We start from the raw sequence: 26045 nt of genomic DNA, 5'->3' as shown, positions 1-26045 counted from the left end.
GCCTGATATCGAAAGTGGGTAAAATGATGGAATCAATTATTAAGGATGTCATAGCAGCGCATTTGGAAAGAGGTGACATGATCGGTCCAAGTCAGCATGGATTTGTGAAAGGGAAATCATGCTTGACAAATCTTCTGAAATTTTTTGAGGATGTTTCCAGTAGAGTGGATAAGGGAAAACCAGTTGATGTGGTATATTTGGACTTTCAGAAGGCGTTCGACAAGGTCCCACACAAGAGATTGATGTGCAAAGTTAGAGCACATGGGATTGGGGGTAATGTACTGACATGGATTGAGAACTGGTTGTCAGACAGGAAGCAAAGAGTAGGAGTAAATGGGTACTTTTCAGAATGGCAGGCAGTGACTAGTGGGGTACCGCAAGGTTCTTTGCTGGGGCCCCAGCTGTTTACACTGTACATTAATGATTTAGATGAGGGGATTAAATGTAGTATCTCCAAATTTGCGGATAACACTAAGTTGTTTGGCAGTGTGAGCTGCGAGGAGGATGCTGTGAGGCTGCAGAGCGACCTGGATAGGTTAGGTGAGTGGGCAAATGCATGGCAGATGAAGTATAATGTGGATAAATGTGAGGTTATCCACTTTGGTGGTAAAAACAGAGAGACAGACTATTATCTGAATGGTGACAGATTAGGAAAAGGGCAGGTGCAAAGAGACCAGGGTGTCATGGTACATCAGTCATTGAAGGTTGGCATGCAGGTGCAGCAGGCGGTTAAGAAAGCAAATGGCATCTTGGCCTTCATAGCAAGGGGATTTGATTACAGGGGCAGAGAGGTGTTGCTACAGTTGTACAGGGCATTGGTGAGGCCACACCTGGAGTATTGTGTACAGTTTTGGTCTCCTAACCTGAGGAAGGACATTCTTGCTATTGAGGGAGTGCAGCGAAGGTTCGCCAGACTGATTCCCGGGATGGCGGGACTGTCCTATCAAGAAAGACTGGATCAACTGGGCTTGTATTCACTGGAGTTCAGAAGAATGAGAGGGGACCTCATAGAAACATTTAAAATTCTGACGGGGTTAGACAGGTTAGATGCAGGAAGAATGTTCCCAATGTTGGGGAAGTCCAGAACCAAAGGTCACAGTCTAAGGATAAGGGGTAAGCCATTTAGGACCGAGATGCAGAGGAACGTCTTCACCCAGAGAGTGGTGAACCTTTGGAATTCTCTACCACAGAAAGTTGTTGAGGCCAATTCACTAAATATATTCAAAAAGGAGTAAGATGAGGTCCTTACTACTAGGGGGATCAAGGGGTATGGCGAGAAAGCAGGAATGGGTTCCTGAAGTTGAATATTCAGCCATGAACTCATTGAATGGCGGTGCAGGTTGGAGGGCCGAATGGCCTACTCCTGCACCTATTTTCTATGTTTCTATGTTTCTATGTTTAACAATGGCCTAGAAATCCCAGTCGAGGTCTTCCCGAAGGCGATCGACTAAAAAATTTTAAAAGTTGCACAACTACCTGCAATTGCTGCGACTACCATCAATTCAGGCCTAAGGCCTCCACGCTGTGCAGCAGAGGCGTGCACGTCTCAACTTCCATAATCTTGAGCTGGAATCACATGGCCCTGGGCAGCCAATCAAGGTACAATATTTTCTCATTTAAAATAACGGGAACTCCATAAGTTGGATTTCCGGTTATTTTGATTGAGAAACACACCCGCAAAACATCAAAACAAAAAGAAAAAAAAGAAAAAATACACCACATATTTTATATTTATTTAAATTAAAGCTATTTTTGTCCAATAAAATTTTTTTTCCAATTTTAAAAAAAGTTTTTTTTATTTCCGGTTTAAAATAAACTTACCTCAGTGGGCAGGGCTTTTAACAAAAAATGTATTTTAAATTTTATTTTTCTATGAGTTTCATGATTTAAAACTCTTATGCCTATAAAAGAAGGCTTTGCGCGTGCTTTTATCAGCTTCAAGTTTTCAGGACATTTGCAATCTTGCCGATGCGAATGTGCTGGCTGCTGAGATGTGGAGGATCTGTCAAGTTGGAGCTTGACAGATGGGAAAAGCCGGCTTTCAACCATGCACATTGTGCACAGAGCAAGTGAACAGTAATAAATGACGCTGTCAGACACCTGGCAATATTGAATGTTTAAAGGAACCGTTCCTATGGCATTGTCTAATGTAACTACAGCAGACACTTCCCAAAGGCAGTTACATTATTTCTAGATCGAGCTTTGCAGTATTTATTGCGGATTTGCCTCTGGCTGCTGAATGCATGAGAAAAAATGAAGGGTGAGGAGGTGATGTCGGATAATTACACTTCAAAGTGAAACTTTGCCCGTCACCCAAGGTGTTACTCGGTGGGTCCTGAAACACGGACACTATTTCCTCACTGGACTTGATAAGGAACATTAGCAAGTAAAAGGCATCATGTTATCAGAATAAACAACACTCAAGCAATAGAGGCTGGACCCACACTTGCAATTTCATAAATGCCAGTAACACATACACACAGCTCAATGCATTGCGCAAAGCCTACCCTCAGTGTAAACAGGAGAGCAACTGGAAACAAATACCTGAATGGCACCTCGGGAACAGATCTCTGCAAACCATAAGTGGAAAACAAAGCTTCTAGCACATACTGACAGGTGCTGATGGGTTTTATAACATTGTCAACCTTTCATTGTCCATTCAAAAAAACAGGACGAATCAGCGTCAGAAGACAGGATTGAAATCATGATACTGAGTTTGGAGTGAAGATCTTTATCAAGAAGCACAATCATGAATCTCTCTCTCTCTCTCTCTCTCTGTCTCTCTTTACATTGCTCTCTGTCTCTCATTATCTCTGTATAAGTCTCTCTATCTATGTACCTTTCTCTTTCTCTCTCTATCTCTCTCTTTCCATCTCTCTATCTCTCTCTGTATCTCTGTATCAGTCTATCTATCTATGTATCTCTCTCGCTCTCTCTTTCTTTATCTCTTTTTCTCGCTCCCTGTACCGCTTGCTCAATCGCTGTATCTCTCAACCTCTTTGTATCATTGTCTCTGTTGGTGTAGAAGGAAAACTTCTCTTACTCAAGGTGGACTCCCTGATGTAAGGAATCGACACCTACCCGCCCGTATAGCGACCACAGAATCACTCAGACGAAACTTCGTTTCAACTGGTTTGTATTCAAGCATGCAGGGGAAGTTTTCATGGATGGACCTTCCCAGAACAGAGGTTTTGCAAATACACTTCTACAATTTTAGAGGTGTGCGCCCGTCTTAAAAAAAACATCGATTGGCATACTGCTATCAACGAACTTACATTGACGTGTCGACCCTTGTCAGACTGGCTCTGAGTAGTGCTTCCCCACCTCTCCATCTTGCATCACATGTCACTCTTCTGGAATGTGTTATCCTGTGGTGTCAAATTTGCCTCAATTCCTCATGAAGTGTGAATTGAAATTGCTTCCCAGGATTTGCTATCTTGTTCCCAAATACATACTTTCTTATCCTGTTCCCAAGAGAATTCTAGTGAAAATGTTCGAGTTCCCTTAAGAATCTCATGAGATTGAGATGCTGTCCAATCTTGTTTCAAACTGTTAATTCTCCACTGACTTTGATGGATGTGTTATTCTGTACTGAATGTATGTTTCCCTCAGTCTTTATTAAGGTTAACACAACGAATGGTTCATCACACTTTACTGTGAAGCACAATTTGCTGTTTCCGCGACTGAAAACCCATAAAAAGCGAGAGTATAAGCGTGCTGTACATACATAAGTGAGTTTTTCATACAACTGGTCAATTTAATATATATTATAATCCCTACCGTAAGACAGAGGAACTCCTGATTCCTCAGAACCTCCTAATACTGATAAGGCCTACAATCTAGACCATGTGTTAGATCAATTCACTACCTTCAGTAGCCACTTTAGTGACCATCTGTCCGTCTGTCCACTCCCACTTTAGTGATGGTATTTTATCCCCTTACAGTCTCTCTTTATCTCTCTCGATTTCTTTACCTCTGTATAATTTGTATCTCTCTATATATATATATATGTCTATACATATCTGTATCTCTGACAGTCTGACTTTCTCTCTATCTCTCCCTTTAACTCTCGCTCTCCCTTTCTCTTTCTCTCTGTTTCTCTGAATCACTCTGTATCTCTTTATCCCTGTGTCTGTCTTATGCTATATCTATCCCCGTTTCTCTCTCTCTCTCTCTCTCTCTCTCTCTCTCTCTCTCTCTCTCTCTCTCTCTCTCTCTCTCTCTCTCTCTCTCTCTCTCTAAATCTATACCTGTATCTCTCTATCTATATACCTCTTTCTATCTCTGTCTCTCTCCATAGCGGTCTCTCTATCTCTCTATCTCGCTCAGTATCTCATAAGCCCTGCTTTACCCTGTGCCTGATTTTCTCAATGTCTCTCTATCAGTTTAACCCCCGTTTTCTCCCTATTTCTGAATTATCATTGTCTATCTATCTGATCACGCCCTGTTTTTTTCACTCCTGACTTTCTCACTGTCTCTCTGTCTCTCTGTCTGATTACCCCTTATCTCATTCGCTCTCTCTGACTGTCTCAGTGTCTGTCGATCTGATTACCTCCTGTTTCACTCCCTCTGTCTGATTATCTCAGTGTCTCTCTATCTGCTTACCCTACGTTGCTCTCTTTCTGACTGTCCCAGTATTTATTTATCTGATTAACCCCTCTCTCTTTCCCCGTCTATGTGTTTCAATGTCTATCCATCTGTTTACTCCATGCTTCTCTCTCTCTCACTCACTCTCTCTCTCTCTCTGTCTCTCTCTCTCTCTCTCTCTCTCTCTCTCTATCTCTCTCTCTCTCTGTCTGTCTGTCTCAATGTCTGATTAACATCTGTGATCTCTCTGTTTCAGACTACATCAGTGTATATCGATCAGATTACCCTTATTTCTCTTTCACTGTCTGTTGCCTCATTGTCTTCCTACCTGACGAATTCCTGTTATCTCTCTGTCTGACAGCCTCTGTCTCTCTTTCTGTCTGATTACCCCCTATTTCTCTCTCTGTCTGTCTGTCAAAATGTATCTCTATCTGAATAATACCTGCTTCTCCCTCTCTGTCTGACTGTCTCACTGTCTCCATCTGATTACCCCTGTTTCTCTATCTTCCTGACTGTATCGAAATTTCTTTATCTGATTACCCCTGTTCTCTCTATCTCTCTGCCTGATTGTCTCAATGTATCTCTATTCGATTAACGTCTGCTTCTGTCTCGTAGTATCTGATTGTCTGAGTCTCACTCTATCTAATTTACCCCTGTTTCTCTCTCTGTAATTCGGTCTCAGTATCTCTCTATATGATTAACGTTGTTTGTCTTTCGGTCTTTCTGTCTCAGAGTCTCCATATCTGATCAGTGCCTGATTTTATCTCCCTGACTGTGCCGTTTCATTCCATCTGATTAATCTGTTTTTCTCTTTGTGTCTGACACTATCAGTGTCCCTATCTAAATACTCCATCCTTCTCTCTCTGTGTGTCTGTTACCTCAGTACCTCACTTTCTCATTATCCCCTGTTTCTCTCTCTGTCTGTCTGTCAAAATATCTTTCTATCTGAATATTACCTGCTTCACCCTCTCTGTCTGACTGTCTCACTGCCTCTATCTGATTACCTCCTGTTTCTCTATCCTCCTGACTGTAGCGAAATGTATTTGTCTGATTTCCCCTGTTCTCCCTCTCTCTGTCTGATTATCTCAATATCTCTATTCGATTAACCCCTGGTTCTGTCTCGTAGTATCTGATTCTCTCAGTGTCACTATCTAATTTACCGCTGCTCGTCTGTCTACCTGTCTGTCTCAGTATATCTATGTATGATTAACACTGTTTGTCTTCCGGTCTTTTTGTCTCAGAGTCTCACAATCTGATCACTCCCTGATTTTATCTCTGTCTGTCGCAGTTTCACTCCATTTGATTCATCTGTTTTTCTCTCTGTGTCTGACAGTCTCAGCGTCTCTTTCTGAATACTCCCTCCTTCTCTCTCTCTGTGTCTGTTACCACAGTACCTCTCTTTCTGATTGACCATTTTTCTCTCTCTCTCTGTCAAAATATCTCTCTATCTGAATATTACCTGCTTCTCCCTCTCGGCCTGACTCACTGTCTCACTATCTGATTAACCCCTGTTTCTCTCTCTCTGTGTCTGACTGTCTCGGTGTTTCTCTATTCAATTAACGCCTCCTTCTGTCATTAATGTCATACGAGAAGAGACAAGATCAACTGGGCCTTTATTCACTGGACTTTAGGAGGATGGGAGGGGATCTCATAGAAACGTATACGATTTTGACGGGACTGTACAGCTAAGATGCAGGAAGAATGTTCCCAATGTTGGGGAAGACCGGAACCAGGGGACGTAGTCTTAGGATAACGGGTAAGCCATTTAGGAAAAACTTCTTCACTCAGAGAGTTTTTAAACGATGGAATTCCCTGCCGCAGAGAGTTGTTGATGCCAGTTCATTGGATATATTCAACAGGGAGTTCGATATGGCCCTTCCGGTTAAGGGGATCAAGGGGTATGGATAGAAAGCAGGAAAAGGGTACTGAGGGAATGATCAGTCATAATCGTATTGAATGGCGGTGCAGGCTCGAAGGGCCGAATGGTCTAATCTTGCAACTATTTTCTATATTTCTATGATTGGCTGTAAACCTATCTAATTTACTACTGTGTCTCTCTGTGTCTGTCTGTCTCAGTATTTCTCTATTTGATTATCCCTGTTTATCATTCGGTCTCACAGTGTCAGAGTCTCTCTAACTGATTACTCCGTGCTTCACGCTGTTTGACTGTCTCAGTTACAATCCATCTGATTAACCCGTTTTTCTCTCTCTGTCTGTATCTCAGAGTCTCTTTCTATGTCTGCCATTCCCAGTGTATATCTATCAGATTATCCCTTGCTTCTCTCTCTCTCTCTCTCTCTCTCTCTACCTCTCTCTCTTTCTCTCTCTCTCTCTCTATTTCTCTCTCTCTATCTCTCTCTCTCTATCTCTCTCACTCTATCTCTCTCTCTCTATTTCTCTGTCTTTCTCTCTCTCTCTATTTCTCTCTCTCTATTTCTCTCTCGTTCTCTCTCTCTCTCTCTCTCTTTCTGTATGTCTCAATGTCTCTCTACCTGAATACATCCTGCGTCTCTCTCGCTCTCTGTCCGACTGTGTCTCAGTGAGATTCTATATGATTGCCCCTTGTTTCTATCTCTGTATGACTGTCGCAGTATATCTCTATCTCATTACTCCCTGCTTCTCACTCTCTGTCTGGCTATTTCAGTGTCTCCCTATCTGATTAATATTTGCGACTGGCTCTCTGAATCTAACTGCCTCAGCGTGTCTCTATCTGATTACTCCTCTCTCTCTCTATCTCTGTCTGATTGTCACATTGTTGCCCTCTCTGATTAGTCCCTGTTCTCTGTGTGTCTGACTATGTCAATGTCTCTCGCTCTATGATTACACCCTGTTACTGTCTGTGCCTGACTGTTTCAGTTTCTCTCTGTATGATCACCCACTGTTTCTGTCTCATTGTCAGATTACCTCAATGTCTTACTATCTGACTACGCCTGATCTTCTCCCTGTCTGACTGTCTCCGTGTCTCTCTATGTGATCACTCCTGTTTTTCTCCCTGTCTGACTCTCAGTGTCTCTCTATCTAAATACCTATCGTTTTCCCTCTAATTCTGAATGTCGCAGTGTTTCTCTATCTGATTTCCCATTGCTTCTCTCTCTCTCCGTATGCTTCCTCTAATTCGTTAGGTAGTATCAAATTACAAATGTCAGTATCCAAGTACTCAATAATGTGCTCCTGAGTCTGCTTTGTAGCTCCACTGTGGCCTGATGAGGTTGCATTAATATTTCTCCTATATTGATGGAGGCTGCATCTATCATGACCAGTTCTGAGGCAGTTACATGGTCCCGCACTCTTTGTGATGAAGTTCAGATTCTACAGGATGTACTGTGGGGTTTACTATAAGGAATCCATTTCAGTTCTACCAGGAATTTGGCCATCGGTCGTTAAGGCTGAGGGGAGATCGTTGAGGGGCTTTGGTAGTGCCCCAAAATGGCCTTCTACATTTAAGACGGGTTGGTAGCAGATTGTTCAATTCTGCCTGGATCAGCATATTTTTGTATCAGCATGTATTTTCTGGAGAATAATTATTTGCGACGTGTGTGTGGTAGTGCAATGTTTGTAAGCACGGGGAGCCAAGGTGTTGGTGTCGATAAAAGCGTACCGGTGATTATTCTCATAGTAGAATTCAGCTGGACATCAACGGATTTAACAACCGAAATTGATATCCAAGCCGAAAAGCGGAACTCCACTGCAGAGTAAACCAGTGCGAGTGCTGTAGTACGGGGGGAGGGGGAGGGTTTGAGGGTCTGATCCTCATGTGGTTCCGGCGAGTTTCTCGATCATGTTCATTCTACTCTTCAGTTTCTTGCCAAGGCACTGGAGATGTTGTCTATATGACAGCGTGTGATCCAGCGTGAATCCTAAATAGGAGGGTTTTTTTTGGCATCGTTTACCGCTATTCCACATAAGGAGCCTTTCAAAGTTTGGTATGCTTGATGGGTGTGAAGGTGGAATGCCGAGGTGACAATCTTTTCCGGGTTTGGCCGGAGATGCCATCGGCAGAAGTAGGTTTCCATCGTCTTGTAGGAGTTAGTTTTTCAATGTCCTGTATCTGCTCTTCTGGGTGCCAGGGTAAACAGGGGAGCTTCGGATTCGAAGCACGGAGTTACACAAGAACATAAGAAATAGCAACAGGAGGAGGCCACCTGGCCCCACAAGCCTACTCCACAATATATAAGATCATGGTTGATTTGATCATGGACTCAGTTCCCTGCCTGCTCCCCCTGACCCTTTTATTTCCTCATCGATCAAAAATCTGTCAAATTCTGTGTTAAATGTGTTCATCATCATCATCATCATCATCATCATAGGCAGTCCCTTGGAATCGAGAAAGACTTGCTTCCACTCCGGAAGTGAGTTCTTTGGTGGCTGAACAGTCCATACGAGAGCCTGTGTAGCTGTCCAGTCCGCTAGCTTTTAGTGATTGCTGTACTCGGACAACTAAATTTTTAGGGCTCAAAATGTTCTTTGTTCCTGGGAGGTGAATGACTACAGCGAGGTTTTACTAGCCAATCCCCAGGCGCCTTGAGTTTATTAGCAGAGAAGCAGGTTAAGTGAGGAACAGATTCCCTACAATGAAAGATATTATTCAACCAATTGTGGTTTTTAACAACCATCCGTCAGCTTTCATCCTACTTTCCTTTTGGCAACTCACATATTTTCAGCTGTATTTTACATCAGTTTCACGGCTTGGGGAGCTTCGAACTTACGAACTGCGAGTTACTGGTCTAGTACTCTTACTGCTGGGCTGGTTGTTCCACTGTAAGATTGATATCTGTAGAGCAAGATGGCCCATTATAGAAATCATATTAAAGTTGGAAGCTTTAACTACTGATATGGACAAAGACGAACCTAGCAATTGTAACTGCATTTATGATTGGAGACTTGAGATTTCGATTGAAGCTAATAAGTTTAAGCGATCTAATCGAGTTTTTGTTGTAAAGTAGCTTTACTGGAGAGAAGATGAAAAGACTGATTCCTCTGCTTGTGGGAATCGGTAAAGAAAGGTCATAAAATTCAACATATTAACAAGAGAGTGACAGAAGCTCGGAAAAATATTTGCATGGACGCGAGCGTGGGAGTTGTTGGAGCATGGGACATTTTGCCATAAATAGTGTTTGAGGCAGAGAACATTACGCCTTAAAAAAGTTGCAGCGGTATTTTCGTTATGTTACTCCATTTGTAATCCAGAGTCCTGGGCGAAGCAGTTTATTGCACGAATTAAAATGGTACCTGCGTAGTTTGGGAATTTAAATTCCGATTTTTAAAAAATAAATGAGAGGCTGGTATCAGAAAAGTGACCATAAAGTGATCGGCTTTGGCAAAAACCCCAACGGGTACACTAATGTCCCGTCAGGGAAAGAAATCAGCCGTCCTTACCCCAAAAGTGATTCCAGTCCCATACTCAACGTGATTTAGCTCTTTGAAATGGCCCTGCATGCCCCCCAGTTGTATCAAACGCTTGAAAGGAGCAGAACTGCAGTGGTTCGAAAAGCAGATGGCTCACCAGCAATTTCTCAAGTGGAAACCAAGGGATGGGCAATAAATGCTGACATGCCAGTGAAATCCATATCCCTATAATTAATAACGAAAGGAAAGGTTTAAGATGCAGTTGCCTAATTTCAGACTGTTGAAACCGACAACCCTCCACGACCTGTCTGCTCCTTCAATTCTGGCCACTGTGCAATCCCAATTTAATCGCTCCAAAATTAGCCGCCGTGTCTTCACCTGCCTCGGCCCTAAACTCTGGAATTCCACCCCTAAATATCTGCCCTAATATCTCCGTATGTAGCTAGGTGGCAAATGTTATAAGAACACAAGAAATAGAAGCAGTATTAGGCCACCTGGCTCCTTGAGCCTGTTGCGTCATTCAACAAGATCATGGCTGATCGGATCATGGACTCAGCTCCACTTCCCTGCGCTCTCCCCATGACCATTTATTCCCTTATCGCTCAAAAATCTGTCTATGTTACCTCTTTAACAGGGTCAATTTGTAAAGCGAGAGCAGTGAAGGAAACAATTAATGTTGTTCTGGCAGCTGTGCGGGAGCTTCCCATTAAAGGAGCTGTTTGCTGACCTTTACCACTAAGCATAGCCGATAAAAGGGGGATGTAGACGGGAAGCGAGCCATGAAGGATTTGAACACAATGATGTGGTAAATTAAAAGAACTTCTTTAACCTCAATAAAATGGAGAGTCACTGGCAGGTTTGAGCAGAATGCGATGGCGCGAACACCAACAGGTAAATCATAATACAAAAGCAAAATACTGCGGATGATAGAATCTGACATAAAAAATAAAATGCTGGAAATCTCAGAGGGCCAGGCAGCATCTGTGGAGAGAGAAACAGAGTTGACCTTTCAGGTAGATGAACCTTCATCAGAACTGGCGATTGTTCCGAATGAAAAGTTTCTTATGGAGCACTGAAAGGGGGAGGGGAAGAAAGAATAAAAGAGAAACTAGGTAAATCATATTGCGTCTGAAGAATTTTCAGCATCAGTCCTAAGCTGACCTTTCATAGTTTGAACTTGCGTCCTCAGGTTCTACTTCCGCGGTTTCATTTAAAGTAATAATCAGAGTTAACTTTTTTATGCACTTCGCGATCTTGATAACCTGTTGGAGTAATTGCAGTCTGGAATTCGGGTGATGGTTGGAACAGCGCTAGTGTCCAATTATTTCATCATTCAGCTGCGAAACTAATCATTACAACGCCGTTACTGAGCAGTGAAACTCGTTGCAGACGCCGCAGCATGAATTAACACTTTTGTCTGCATCTGATGATAATTTCAAAGAAAGGAGGAAGGGATCATTGGGTGAAGAGATAGAGAGAGAGAGAGACAGAGAGAGAGAGAAAGAGAGAGAGTGAGAGAGACTGTGTATTTAGATATCTGCCGGTCTATCTGGTTAGTTATCTACCCAGCTATATATTATCGAGCGTTTTCGTTTTATTGTTTGATTTCTATTGTAACATCCCAATGCCGGGTCTTAGAGCTGATTCAGTGAGAGGTAATTAAATTCCATTGCTTGTTTTGTACGGACTGACTGCGCCCGTGCAGCAGTGTGGGGGTCAGCGCAGAGTGATGCACGGCAGATTCAGAGACAAGAGCCCCGGATATATTTAAAGGAACTGTTTACTAGTCTTGGTCCAAAGCAGCAGAAAATCATCCTGGGAAATCAGGAGACCGCTTGCCGTACATGTTCAGTAAATATCTCGGATCTTCCCCGGGATATTGGAAATACCAGAAGAGAATTGGGGCAGTGTACGTTGCTGAGTAATTACCGTTCAGTTTTAAGGTCTGACCCTCCTGAATCATTACTTCAGACGGATGCTGGGACACTGAATCTTCGCCACTCCTTCCTGGAACAAAATACAGAATGTGTTAAAAGTCTGATAGTAAATATAACCCATGGAACACAAACTGACCCTTTAAACATAGACTCACCGGGCAGCATGGCAATTATTATCAGTAGTGAACATGGGGAACACATGGTGTCTAGTTTAGATTTCGATATACAATAATTGAATGTTTTAAATATGTTGCCGTTTTTGGTCTGATAATATAGAGCAAACCCAAATCAGCGGCAGTCATCATTTATTTCAAAACTGAGGTGCGTTTCTCAGGGCTTGGATTGGATGTTCTCTCAAATCCAACGCCAGCTGTGGATGAATCACTGTCAGTTGAGGACCAATTACTGATGGCTCCCTCCAAACTCTTTCCTTCCCAGTCAGTGCCTGTGTGTCTTTCTATCTGTCTCAAACTCCTGCACCGTGTCTCTGTCAATCGGACTGCGTTTCTGGCTTTGTATACCTTTCGGTCGACATCAATGTCTCTATCAATAGATATATAGATCTCGCCATAATTAAGGTGAAAAAGTAAATAATTCCAAATTAATTTCAAGCCCTAGTATTAAAGAATTTCGTCCAATTCATCAGCATCATTAATAGTTACAGTCTTAAAGCCACTAGGACACGATAATAGTAAAACCGGGATACGATACCAGTAAAGAGCTGATTTCAATCAGTCACTACTTGTGGTATTAGCATCCCAGAAGCTCTGAATTTTCCCGCCCCCGAGGCCGACTTAGAGATTAGATCGCTTTTGAAAGACGCAAATGTCAGATCTGCATCACCCAGGACTTTTACTTTCACAGATTGAGCCTGTTAGTAATCATAGAGATCTGCAGGGTTGTGTAGTACTGGAGTGGAAATGTCTGAATTTGATGGTACAATAAAATGCTAGAGATATTTCACGTTTCCCAACACTGACAGCAATGACTTTAACTGAAGAAAAACTCTCGGATCAGGTTGTACTTTCACATTTATTTCCTCAACAAACTCTGTAGGATTCAATCGCTGGCATTTTTCCAGAGCCCACATTTGCTGACCTGTGCCCTGTTTATGCATGAGGCCCGAGGGATTCTTATTCACTGTGGGTAATCGCACATAGTAATACACGGCACTGTTCCTGATCTAAATGCCTTTCATGGATAAGTGAAAAGTTCTTTGTGTCCGGTTGAGATTCCTGCTGAAGTGTTCAAATGCCTTAACTATCGGCTCCGATCAGATACTGGGGGGCTTGGTGGAGATACTGCAGAGCGGCAGTTGGTGAGAGGGGAGCGACCTATCAAAAGCCCAGCGGGAGATCGAGAGCCAGCGGCAGTTGCTGAGAGGGGAGCGACCTATCAAAGGCCCAGCGGGAGAGCGAGAGCCAACAGCAGTTGCTGAGAGGGGAGCGACCTATAAAAGGCCCAGCGGGAGATCGAGAGCCAGCGGCAGTTGGTGAGAGGGGAGCGACCTATAAAAGGCCCAGCGGGAGATCGAGAGCCAACAGCAGTTGGTGAGAGGGGAGCGACCAATAAAAGGCCCAGCGGGAGAGCGAGAGCCAGCGGCAGTTGGTGAGAGGGGAGTGGCCTATAAAAGGCACAGCGGGAGAGCGAGAGCCAGCGTACCGCTGCAGCTACAGCGGGAGAGAAAGCAAAATAGAAGTAGAAAGGAATCAAAAAGTGGACAAAGGAGAACCAGTTGATGTGGTATATTTGGACTTTCAGAAGGCTTTCGACAAGGTCCCACACAAGAGATTAATGTGCAAAGTTAAAGCACATGGGATTGGGGGTAGTGTGCTGACGTGGATTGAGAACTGGTTGTCAGACAGGAAGCAAAGAGTAGGAGTAAACGGGTACTTTTCAGAATGGCAGGCAGTGACTAGTGGAGTGCCGCAAGGTTCTGTGCTGGGGCCCCAGCTGTTTACATTGTACATTAATGATTTAGACGAGGGGATTAAATGCAGTATCTCCAAATTTGCGGATGATACTAAGTTGGGTGGCAGTGTGAGCTGCGAGGAGGATGCTATTAGGCTGCAGAGTGACTTGGATAGGTTAGGTGAGTGGGCAAATGCATGGCAGATGAAGTATAATGTGGATAAATGTGAGGTTATCCACTTTGGTGGTAAAAACAGAGAGACAGACTATTATCTGAATGGTGACAGATTAGGAAAAGGGAAGGTGCAACGAGACCTGGGTGTCATGGTACATCAGTCATTGAAGGTTGGCATGCAGGTACAGCAGGCGGTTAAGAAAGCAAATGGCATGTTGGCCTTCATAGCGAGGGGATTTGAATACAGGGGCAGGGAGGTGTTGCTACAGTTGTACAGGGCCTTGGTGAGGCCACACCTGGAGTATTGTGTACAGTTTTGGTCTCCTAACTTGAGGAAGGACATTCTTGCTATTGAGGGAGTGCAGCGAAGGTTCACCAGACTGATTCCCGGGATGGCGGGACTGACCTATCAAGAAAGATTGGATCAATTGGGCTTGTATTCACTGGAGTTCAGAAGAATGAGAGGGGACCTCATAGAAACGTTTAAAATTCTGACGGGTTTAGACAGGTTAGATGCAGAAAGAATGTTCCCAATGTTGGGGAAGTCCAGAACCAGGGGTCACAGTCTGAGGATAAGGGGTAAGCCATTTAGGACCGAGATGAGGAGAAACTTCTTCACCCAGAGAGTGGTGAACCTGTGGAATTCTCTACCACAGAAAGTAGTTGAGGCCAATTCACTAAATATATTCAAAAGGGAGTTAGATGAAGTCCTTACTACTCGGGGGATCAAGGGTTATGGCGAGAAAGCAGGAAGGGGGTACTGAAGTTTCATGTTCAGCCATGAACTCATTGAATGGCGGTGCAGGCTAGAAGGGCTGAATGGCCTGCTCCTGCACCTATTTTCTATGTTTCTATGTTTCTATGAAGTCACAGCCAATGGGGTAAGTGATTGGCTAGTGATTGGTGAGTAAATTTTCTTTTCTTTTTTATATCAGTAAGTGAACTTTAGCATTGTTATTACCAATTTAAGGGTATCTAAGGTTAAGACATGGCAGGAGAGCTCGGTCACGTGATATGCTCCTCCTGTACCATGTGGGAACTCGGGGACACTTCCGGTGTCTCTGGGCGCTACGTGTGTGGGAAGTGTATCCGCCTCGAGCTCTTGACGATCCGCGTTGTGGAATTGGAGCTGAGGGTGGATTCACTCTGGAGCATCCACGATGCTGAGAATTACGTGAGTATCACGTGTAGTGAGTTGGTCTTACCGCAGGAGAAGTGTCCACAGCCAGATAGGGAATGGAAGACCAGCAGGAAGAGCAGTGCAAGAAAGATAGTGCAGGGGTCCCCTGTGGTCATCCCCCTGCAAAACAGATACACTGCTTTGAGTACTGTTCGGGGGGATGACTCACCAGGGAAGGGCAGCAGCAGTCAAGTTCATGACACCGTAGCTGGCTCTGCTGCACAGGAAGGCAGGAAAATGATTGGGAGCGCGATAGTGATAGGGGATTCGATGGTGAGGGGAATAGATAGGCGTTTCTGCGGCCGCAACCGAGACTCCAGGATGGTATGTTGCCTCCCTGGTGCAAGGGTCAAGGATGTCTCGGAGCGGGTGCAGGACATTCTGAAGTGGGAGGGAGAACAGCCAGTTGTCGCTGTGCACATTGGTACCAACGACATAGGTAAAAAAAGGGATGAGGTCCTACGAAAAGATTTTAAGGAGCTAGGAGCTAAATTAAAAAGTAGGACCTCAAAAGTAGTAATCTCGGGATTTCTACCAGTGCCACGTGCTAGTCAGAGTAGGAATCGCAGGATAGAGCAGATGAATACATGGCTTGAGCAGTGGTGCAGCAGGGAGGGATTCAAATTCCTGGGGCATTGGAACCGGTTCTGGGGGAGGTGGGACCAGTACAAACCGGACAGTCTGCATCTGGGCAGGACCGGAACCAATGTCCAAGGGGGAGTGTTTGCTAGTGCTGTTGGGGAGGAGTTAAACTAATATTGCAGGGGGATGGGAACCTATGCAGGGACACAGAGGGAGACAAAAATGAGGCAAAAGCAAAAGACAGAAAAGAGATGAGGAAAAGTGGAGGGCAGAGAAACCCAAGGCAAAGAACAAAAAGGGCAACTTTACAGCAAAATTCTAAAAGGACAAAGCGTGTTAAAAAAGCAAGCCTGAAGGCTTTGTGTCTTAATGCAAGGAGTATCCGCAATAAGCTGGATGAATTAACTGTGCAAATAGATGTTAACAAATATGATGTGATTGGGATTACGGAGACGTGGCTCCAGGATGATCAGGGCTGGGAACTCAACATCCAGGGGTATTCAACATTCAGGAAGGATAGAATAAAAGGAAAAGGATGTGGGGTAGCATTGCTGTTTAAAGAGGAGATTAATGCAATAGTTAGGAAAGACATTAGCTTAGATGATGTGGAATCTATATGGGGAGAGCTGCAGAACACTAAAGGGCAATAAAAGTTAGTGGGAGTTGTGTACAGACCTCCAAACAGTAGTAGTGATGTTGGGGAGGGCATCAAACAGGAAATTACGAGTGCATGCTATGAAGGTGCTGCAGTTATAATGGGTGACTTTAATATGCACATAGATTGGGCTAACCAAACTGGAAGCAATACGGTGGAGGAGGATTTCCTGGAGTGCATAAGGGATGGATTTCTAGACCAATATGTCGAGGAACCAACTAGCGGGGAGGCCATCTTAGACTGGGTGTTATGTAATGAGAGAGGATTAATTAGCAATCTCATTGTGCGAGGCCCCTTGGGGAAGAGTGACCATAACATGGTGGAATTCTGCATTAGGATGGAGAATGAAACAGTTAATTCAGAGACCATGGTCCAGAACGTAAAGAAGGGTAACTTTGAAGGTATGAGGCGTGCATTGGGTAAGATAGATTGGTTAATGATACTTCAGGGGTTGACTGTGGATGTGCAATGGCAGACATTTAGAGACCGCATGGATGAATTACAACAATTGTACATTCCTGTCTGGCGTAAAAATAAAAAGGGAAGGTGGCTCAACCGTGGCTATCTAGGGAAATCAGGGATAGTATTGGCATACAAATTGGCCAGAAATAGCAGCGAACCTGGGGACTGGGATAAATTTAGACCTCAGCAGAGGAGGACAAAGGGTTTGATTAGGGCAGGGAAAATGGAGTACGAGAAGAAGCTTGCAGGGAACATTAAGGCGGATTGCAAAAGTTTATATAGGTATGTAAAGAGAAAAAGTTTAGTAAAGACAAACGTAGGTCCCCTGCAGTCAGAATCAGGGGAAGTCATAACGGGGAACAAAGAAATGGCAGACCAATTGAACAAGTACTTTGATTCAGTATTCACAAAGGAGGACACAAACAACCTTCCGGATAAAAAGGGGGTCAGAGAGTCTAGTAAGGAGGAGGAACTGAGGGAAATCTTTATTAGTCGGGAAATTGTGTTGGGGAAATTGATGGGATTGAAGGCCAATAAATCCCCAGGGCCTGATGGACTGCATCCCAGAGTACTTAAGGAGGTGGCCTTGGAAATAGCGGATGCATTGACAGTCATTTTCCAACATTCCATTGAATCTGGATCAGTTCCTATCGAGTGGAGGATAGCCAATGTAACCCCACTTTTTATAAAAGGAGGGAGAGAGAAAGCAGGGAATTATAGACCGGTCAGCCTGACCTCAGTAGTGGGTAAAATGATGGAATCAATTATTAAGGATGTCATAGCAGCGCATTTGGAAAATGGTGACATGATAGGTCCAAGTCAGCATGGATTTGTCAAAGAGAGATCATGCTTGACAAATCTTCTGGAATTCTTTGAGGATGTTTCCAGTAAAGTGGACAAAGGAGTACCAGTTGATGTGGTATATTTGGACTTTCAGAAGGCTTTCGACAAGGTCCCACACAGGAGATTAATGTGCAAATTAAAGCACATGGGATTGGGGGTTGTGTGCTGACGTGGATTGAGAACTGGTTGTCAGACAGGAAGCAAAGAGTAGGAGTAAATGGGTACTTTTCGGAATGGCAGGCAGTGACTGGTGGGGTACCGCAGGGTTCTGTGCTGGGGCCCCAGCTGTTTACATTGTACATTAATGATTTAGACGAGGGGATTAAATGTAGTATCTCCAAATTTGCGGATGACACTAAATTGGGTGGCAGTGTGAGCTGCGAGGAGGATGCTATTAGGCTGCAGAGTGACTTGGATAGGTTAGGTGAGTGCGCAAATGCGTGGCAGATGAAGTATAATGTGGATAAATGCGAGGTTATCTACTTTGGTGGTAAAAACAGAGAGACAGACTATTATCTGAATGGTGACAGATTAAGAAAAGGGAAGGTGCAACGAGACCTGGATGTCATTGAACATCAGTCATTGAAGGTTGGCATGCAGGTACAGCAGGCGGTTAAGAAAGCAAATGGCATGTTGGCCTTCATAGCGAGGGGATTTGAGTACAGTGGTAGGGAGGTGTTGCTACAGTTTACAGGGCCTTGGTGAGGCCACACCTGGAGTATTGTGTACAGTTTTGGTCTCCTAACTTGAGGAAGGACATTCTTGCTATTGAGGGAGTGCAGCGAAGACTCACCAGACTGATTCCCGGGAAGGTGAGACTGACCTATCAAGAAAGACTGGATCAACTGGGCTTGTATTCACTGGAGTTCAGAAGAGTGAGAGGGGACCTCATAGAAACGTTTAAAATTCTGACGGGTTTGGATAGGTTGGATGCAGGAAGAATGTTCCCAATGTTTGGGAATTCCAGAACCAGGGGTCACAGTCTAAGGATAAGGGGTAAGCCATTTAGGACCGAGATGAGGAGAAACTTCTTCACCCAGAGTGTGGTGAACCTGTGGAATTCTCTACAATAGAAAGTAGTTGAGGCCTATTCGCTAAATATATTCAAAAGGGAGTTAGATGAAGTCCTTACTACTCGGGGGATCAAGGAGTATGGCGTGAAAGCAGGAAGGGGGTACTGAAGTTTCATGTTCAGCCATGAACCCATTGAATGGCGGTGCAGGCTAGAAGTGCTGAATGGCCTGCTCCTGCACCTATTTTCTATGTTTCTATGTTTCTATACCAGAACAGGCCATAGCTTGTAGCCAATACAGAGTAACTGCAATTTATTGCTGAATCTGCACCCAACTCTGACCCGACTCCTTGGGACACAGAGTCTCCGCTAGTCATCCCTGAAAATAAACAGCAGACACACAGCAGGTTAGACAGAGAAACAGATAGAGAAGAAGCACCCGTAGATGGAAACGAGAAGTTGTATGAGAATTGGAGAATCTTATAGAATGGTTCAAAATATCACAAACTCTGTTCAGGACAATAATCAGAGACAGGAAGAGTTTCACTTCAATTGTTCCAGTCTAAACTCCAGGAAAAAGAGACTGTCATCACTGCCTTTACCAGGCCTGAAGTGGAAAACTCAAATAGGACGGGGATCTTATCAGCTTGGCTGGGATTTCTTCTTCCCGCCCATTTTTACCTCTCTAAACAGCCACCACTGTACATAGAGATCATGATCTTTGTAAAGTGATCAGAGAGCTCACTCCTGCCGATCATACAACGATGGCATAGTGCATTGGCAACACGGACAAATAGACATACATATACACATACACACATGCACAGACAGCCGTACTCACACACACACATAGACATCCATAGACATATAGACATGCACTCAGCCACACATACACAGACACACACACACACACACACGCACACACACACACACACGCACATACACACACACAGACACATTAATGTGCATATGCGCAGAAGGGCGACGTAGTACAAATAGTTAGTCTGTTCATGGGCGCCCTTAAACTGCTTGCATGCCCTGTTTTATTGGAGAGATTGCTGCTGCAGATCCCTGTTTAGCATTGTTTGGATCAGCAGGGCAGTGGGGCATGGTACTCTATTTCTGTTCCGACAGAGGGTTTCCAGGACCCCATAGCTTCAGACTCAGGGAATGTAATGTGGAACCATCTCGCACTGCTCCTCATCATTATGTAAAATCCCTGTTTAAAAAAGGAGTCAGCCAAAAAGCAGAAAACTATAGACCAATTAGCCTAACATCTGTGGTTGGGAAAATGTTGGAGTCCATTATGAAAGAAGCAGTAACAGGACATTTGGAAAAGCAAAATTCGGTCAAGCAGAGTCACCATGGATTTATGAAGCAAAATCATTTTTGACAAATTTGCTGGAATTCTTTGAGGATCTAACGAACAGGGTGGATAAATGGGGAACAGAAGATGTGATGTATTTGGATTTCCGGAAGTCATTTGACATAAAAGATTACAGAACAAGATAATAGTTCAAGGGGTTGGGGTAATATATTAGCATGGATAGAGGATTGGCTTACTAACAGAAAACAGAGAGTCGGGAAAAATGGTTCATTCTCTGGTTGGCAACCAGTGCGGCGCCGCATGCATCAGTGCTGGGACCTCAGATATGTACAATCTATATTAACAACTAGGAGGAAGGGGCTGAGAGTAAAGTATTCAATTTTGCTGATGATAAATAGATGAGAGGAAAAGCAATGTGTGAGGAGGGCACAAAAAACTGCGAAAGGACATAGACAGGCTAAGTGAATGGGTAAGAATTTGGCAGATGGAGTATAATGCTGGGAAGTGGGAGGTCAAGCGCTTTTGCAGAACAAATCAACGAGCAAGTTCTTATGTAAATGGAGAAAGATTGCAAAGTGCCACAGTTCAGCGGGAAGAGAAGGTGCTGGTGCATGAAAAACAAAACGATCGTATGCAGGTACACCAAGTGATCAGGAGGGCCCATGGAATCTTGGCCTTTATTGCAAAGGGGATGGAGTATAAAAGCCGGGATGTCTTGCTACAGCTGTACAGAATATTGGTGAGGCCACATATTGTGTGCAGTTTTGGTTTCCATATTTACGAAAAGATATACTTGCTTGTAGGCAGTTCAGAGAAGCTTCACTAAGTGGGTGAGTGGGTGACTTCTGAGGAAACGTTGAGTAGATTGGGCCTCTACTCATTGGAATGCAGAAGTATGAGCGGTGATCTTATCGAAACGTATAAGAGTATGAGAGGGCTTGGCAACGTGGATGCAGAGAAGATGTTTCCACTGATGGGGTGGAGTAAAACTAGAGGGCATGATCTTAGAATAAGGGGCCGCGCATTTAAAACAGAGATGAGGAGTCATTTCTTCTCTCAGAGTGTTGAAAATCTGTGAAATTCGCTGCCGCAGGGAACTGTGGATACTGGGACATAAAATAAATTTAAGACATAAATAGTTACTTAAATGATAAAGGGGATGATGGGTTATGGGGAGCAGGCAGGGAAGTGGAGTTGAGTTCATGATCAGATCAGCATTGATCTATTGCATGGCGGAGCAGGCTCGAGGGACTGCATGGCTTAATCCTGTACCCATTTCTTATGTTCTTATGTTCTTATTATATCACTTCTTAATAAGTATTTCTTTCTCAGTGAAAATCCATTCTCCCCTTCACTGCTGTAACCCAGATGTTATTATTGGTTAAATGTGTAATGGTGGCGATGATGGTTATTTTGTTTGAGATGATGGTGACGATGAATATGATGACTATTACTATTATTTAATGTTACCATGGAGACACCACGGCACAGTGGAACAGGCAGTTCGTGAAATGATGGTTGAAGAGGAAAGTATTAACACAAACGCCTGCCACTTGAAAATAATTCCTTCGTGATTTATCTCTATGCAGCGAGAGTAAAACGGCGGATTAATATTAGTTTGTGATTTCAACTCGTAGTTATAATAAAATTAACTTCAGAAATCATGTCTGTGGTGCCACAATTCACCCTTTGTCTTTCGATGCTACTTCCGTGCCTGTCTCTACCTTCTCTTCCCCTGTCTCCACTCTTTATCCATAATGCTACGAACTTCCTTCTCTCTCTCTTTAGTAAAACTTTTGCTGCTGCTCGGCATATTATTTCAGGACTGCTCTAACCCAGCTTCCCATAAGGAGGAACTGCATCAGGTCAGTGAATATCCCACACTTTCCCCCGAGATCTGAACAATTCACTGAATATCTGTAGATGGTGTCAGGTCACAATATACATTTTGTGGATCAGATCCCGGGCATTGTGTTAAATTCTGCTTTATTCCAAAAGTTGTGCAAATTGTGGAATGAATTGAAGATTAATGTGTGAAATCCGCAAATGGGTTGGGTCGGTACATCGGGCACAATCATCAAAAAAAGACATCAGTCATATCGAACGATGGCTTTGGTTAGTAAACTGTGGACAGAACACGTGACGAGAAGAGTGTGGCAGATCGAAAACACAACATTAAAATGTGAATCAATGACACACACTGAGATCTGATTTCTGATGCCATTAATTATACCAATGGTAGAGATCGATATTAACGGGGCGAACAATAAATCGCATCCGCCTGTAATTTATTTGATTTCTGCGCCATATCCATTTCTAATATGAGTGAAAGTTGTAAGGACATTTTTTCCGGCCATGCTGATGTTGATCTTTTATTAAAAAGAACCCGGCCTACACCTCGCCTTAGGGGTCTGAACCCGCCCTACACCTCATACTGGTGCTCTGCACCAGCTCCACACCTCACCCTTAGGGCACTGAAAGCGCCCTACATCTCACCCTGGGGGTCTAAACACGCCATACATCTCACCCTGGGGCTATTGGTTCACGTTACACCTACCCTAGCGCTCTGAACACGCCCAACACCTCAGTCTGGTGGTTTGATGCCGTCCAACACCTCACTTCGGGGGCCGTTAATCTGCCCTGCACCACACCCTGGCGATTTATAGCCGCCCAACATTCATCCTCTGCGTTTGAACCCAGCCTCCAATCACCCTGCCCTTTTGTACAATTTCCCCGCATTCTGCTCCCGTGAACATTAATTAGACGAACGAGAAATTGCTAAAAAGCGCCCCTCCCCCTATAAAACAAAGCCATCAACAATCCTGCAAATTTCAGTCACAATAACCAGGTAAAGGTTTCATTCCCAGCACTGGTGTTTAAAACCAAACCATTCCCGTATAAGTACACTGAGTGTAGCCCAGCTCGGAGTGTTGCCGTACACTGGCTGCCAGCTCACCACCTACGGTCTCACAGCACAACCGAGAGCATCCTGAGACACGACACACGAATATTGAGAGTGGGTATTAGAATGGTTGTCTTTAAATATACAAACCCCTTTTACAAAGCAGCAGCGACAATGCGATGACTCAGCAGCGGGGTTGCGTGGGACATTTCTGAAAGATAATTGTGGACAAAACCTATTTAATCTTTTCTATCATTTCTAATATGGGTTGAAACTGAATTGTAATCACAGCCCGGTCTGACCTTTTCCTGTTTGAACAAGTTGCCCAGATCTGAATAAGGAGACTCTGTCACACACCAGCTGTCCTCAGGAGTTAAGGCACAGGGTGAAATGGTGATTTAAGCTGCATTATGAAACTGCATGGAGCTTGTATTATTTATTCTGCTACTGGTAACACCCAGACACACAGCCCACGTTTACACTGAGGCAATATTCGAACGGTGGTGAGAATAATGCAGATTTTGCTCAAACCCGTTTCTCTGCAGAGCTCCAGATCACGAATAAATTCATCAGCTTAAACATCTCCGGGCTGCACCCTACTGACGCTGGCGTGTATTACAGCGCCCTGAGACATGCAGAGATGGAAAGCAACATCACCACCGTACAAAAACTGCCATTGGCCTGTTCGGCGGAGCTCCTGCCTGTTGGAATCGCGGGCAGATGCAGCCACAGTGTGCAGCGCGCTGTCAGGCGCTCAGACACACAGAGAATATACCAAATTAACCTCGGATCCAATTGTCAGCCAAATGATTCCAGGAGCGGCCGAGAAAACAAGTTGCATTATTCAATCGGTCCGAAAATCGACCTGTGAATCGACCACCATCGAATGAACTGACTTCTAAACTGTCCTTTCTGCTTCTGATCAGCTGTTTTCCCTTGACTTGATGGATGGATGTTCAGATCAGCTCCAGGAGCTCCAAGGTCAGCTTGTCGCTTACTTAATAGGAAAGGTTCTAGTTCCTATATTCTGCCTCTGTGGGTGATTTCATCCCGTGTATTCCTTTAAATCTGGATATTTATCGTGTTGTTCTGCTCGTGGAAGGCTCCGGCCCATTACTTTCTTTAAATTTCACCTAAAGACAGCTGTAACTTTCCAAACTTGAAAACAGTGGTCCTGCAATCACTCAACCGAATGAGGGAGGATATGAAATAGAAAATAGTTGTATGTTTCGGGGACTCTGAGGAAAATAAAGATTTTTGTACAATTTGCTCTTCTTACTTTCCGGTCTCTGACTCAATAATATAACTTCCATGCTTTGATTAACCTGAAATACATCTGACCAAGTGCTATTAGCTCATACGGAGAGCTCTGATTGCCTTATGGGGGCTTGAATAAATTGGCATTCACTGGTTCCTTTAGCTCACATCCTTTCAATGATTTAAGGAGTCGTGAATAACAGAGCTTTCACAATGCAAAGCGGCCAAAAAAGGCTCAATGTGGTCCCCGGGCCGCGGTGCTCTATGGGAGGACTGTTCGCACATGTGCTACTCGCCAAACGACAAAGCATCTGGGTAGTGTGAAGGGCATTGTGGCTCAAACCTGTCAAACACTTTAATCGTGGCTGCCTGTATCTTTATTTCTGTCGCCTATTTGCTAGTTTTTATTGAAAAAGTAAAATTGTTTCCTTTGTGGGAATTTAAGTCATGTTTTATTTAAATGGTTGTAAAGAAACATAAGTTCATGTAATGAGACGTCACAGAAACATAGCTACGTCATACTAACACGGCCGACAGCACATCAAACATATATGGCCAACTGTTTGTCAGAAACAAATGGTGGAATGTCCGTCAAACAGATGCTTTTGAAAAGTAGGCGGTGTCTCAGTGCTTATTGCAGCACGTTTCATCCGGGCGTAGGAGCGGCTCACATGCCCAGCCGCCCACAGGAAACTCAGATGCAGCTCTTCCTGCTACTCCAGCTTTAAAGGTGGTTGGGGATTTTTGCAGCTGCAATTCCCTTGCTCATTACCAGCTTCTTCAACAGTAACTGCATATCTTGCCAAGAAACCCTCCCCAGAATGTATAATCATAACTATGTTCCTTCCACCTTTCATTTCTCCTGATCTCTTGGCTATTGTATGGTTTGCTCTGTTAGTTAGTCAATCTTCAATCAATGGTAATATATTACACAACCAGGTGAGCTTTTAATTTGTGCAGTAACCACTTATGTGGTACATTATCGAATGCCTTCTGGAAATCCAAATAAAACACATCTAATGATTATCCTTTATCGACCCTGCTCGTTACCCACTCCAGCAAATTTTTCAAACGTGATTTCCCTTTCATAAAACCATGCAGACTCTTCTTGATTGGATCCTGCTTTCCAAATGTCCCGCTACTGCTTCCTTAGTAATGGACTCCAGCATTTTCACAATGACAGATATTTGGCTAACTGGTCTAGTTTCCTAATTTGTAGCTGCCTGATTTTTGAAATAGTCGCATTACATTTGTGGTTTTCCAATCTGATGGGACCACCCCAGAATCCAGGGAATTTTGGTAGATTACAACAAATGCATCTACTATCTCTGCAGCCACTTCTCTAAAGATCCTAAGATATAATGCCTCAGGTCCAGGAGACTTGTCCAACTTTAGTCCCATTATTTTACCTAATACTACTTCATTAGTGATAGTGATTGGATTAAGTTCCTCGCTACCTATAGCCCCTTGATTATCCACTATTGGGATGTTTTTGGTGTTTTCTACCGTGAATACCGGTACAAAATATTTGTTCAACGTCTCTGCCATTTCCCTGCGCTCCATTATTAATTCCCCTTCAAAGAGAATCTATTATCCTTTTCCTATTCCCAAGCCAAGATAATCTAAACCCTCCGCAACAGCACGATCAACCCCTCTCAATCCCCGCAACCCCACCCGACCAACCCGCGTGGATATTGGTCCGGCTCTGTTGAGGTGAAACCCGTTCTGGCTTGTACAGGTCACACCTCCACCAGAAGCGGTTCCAATGCTTCAGGATTCGAAAGCCCTCCCTCTTGTACTATTTCAATCAGTCACACATCTACCTGCTCTATTCTCCTATTTCCGTACTCACTAGCTCTTGACAACTGG

At 43.9% G+C, this 26045-nt stretch overlaps 1 pseudogene; it reads right to left on the bottom strand.

The window, feature by feature from the left end:
- The window catches only part of LOC139255695 (Ig heavy chain Mem5-like), a 63447-nt pseudogene extending 37708 nt beyond the window's left edge, over positions 1-25739 (bottom strand).
- Between the last annotated feature and the right edge of the window lie 306 nt (positions 25740-26045).

This window comes from Pristiophorus japonicus, unplaced genomic scaffold (assembly GCF_044704955.1).
Source record: "Pristiophorus japonicus isolate sPriJap1 unplaced genomic scaffold, sPriJap1.hap1 HAP1_SCAFFOLD_621, whole genome shotgun sequence".
NCBI lineage: Eukaryota > Metazoa > Chordata > Chondrichthyes > Pristiophoridae > Pristiophorus > Pristiophorus japonicus.
Note: the sequence above shows the minus strand (reverse complement) of the source record. Positions and strands in the feature narration are given on the sequence as shown.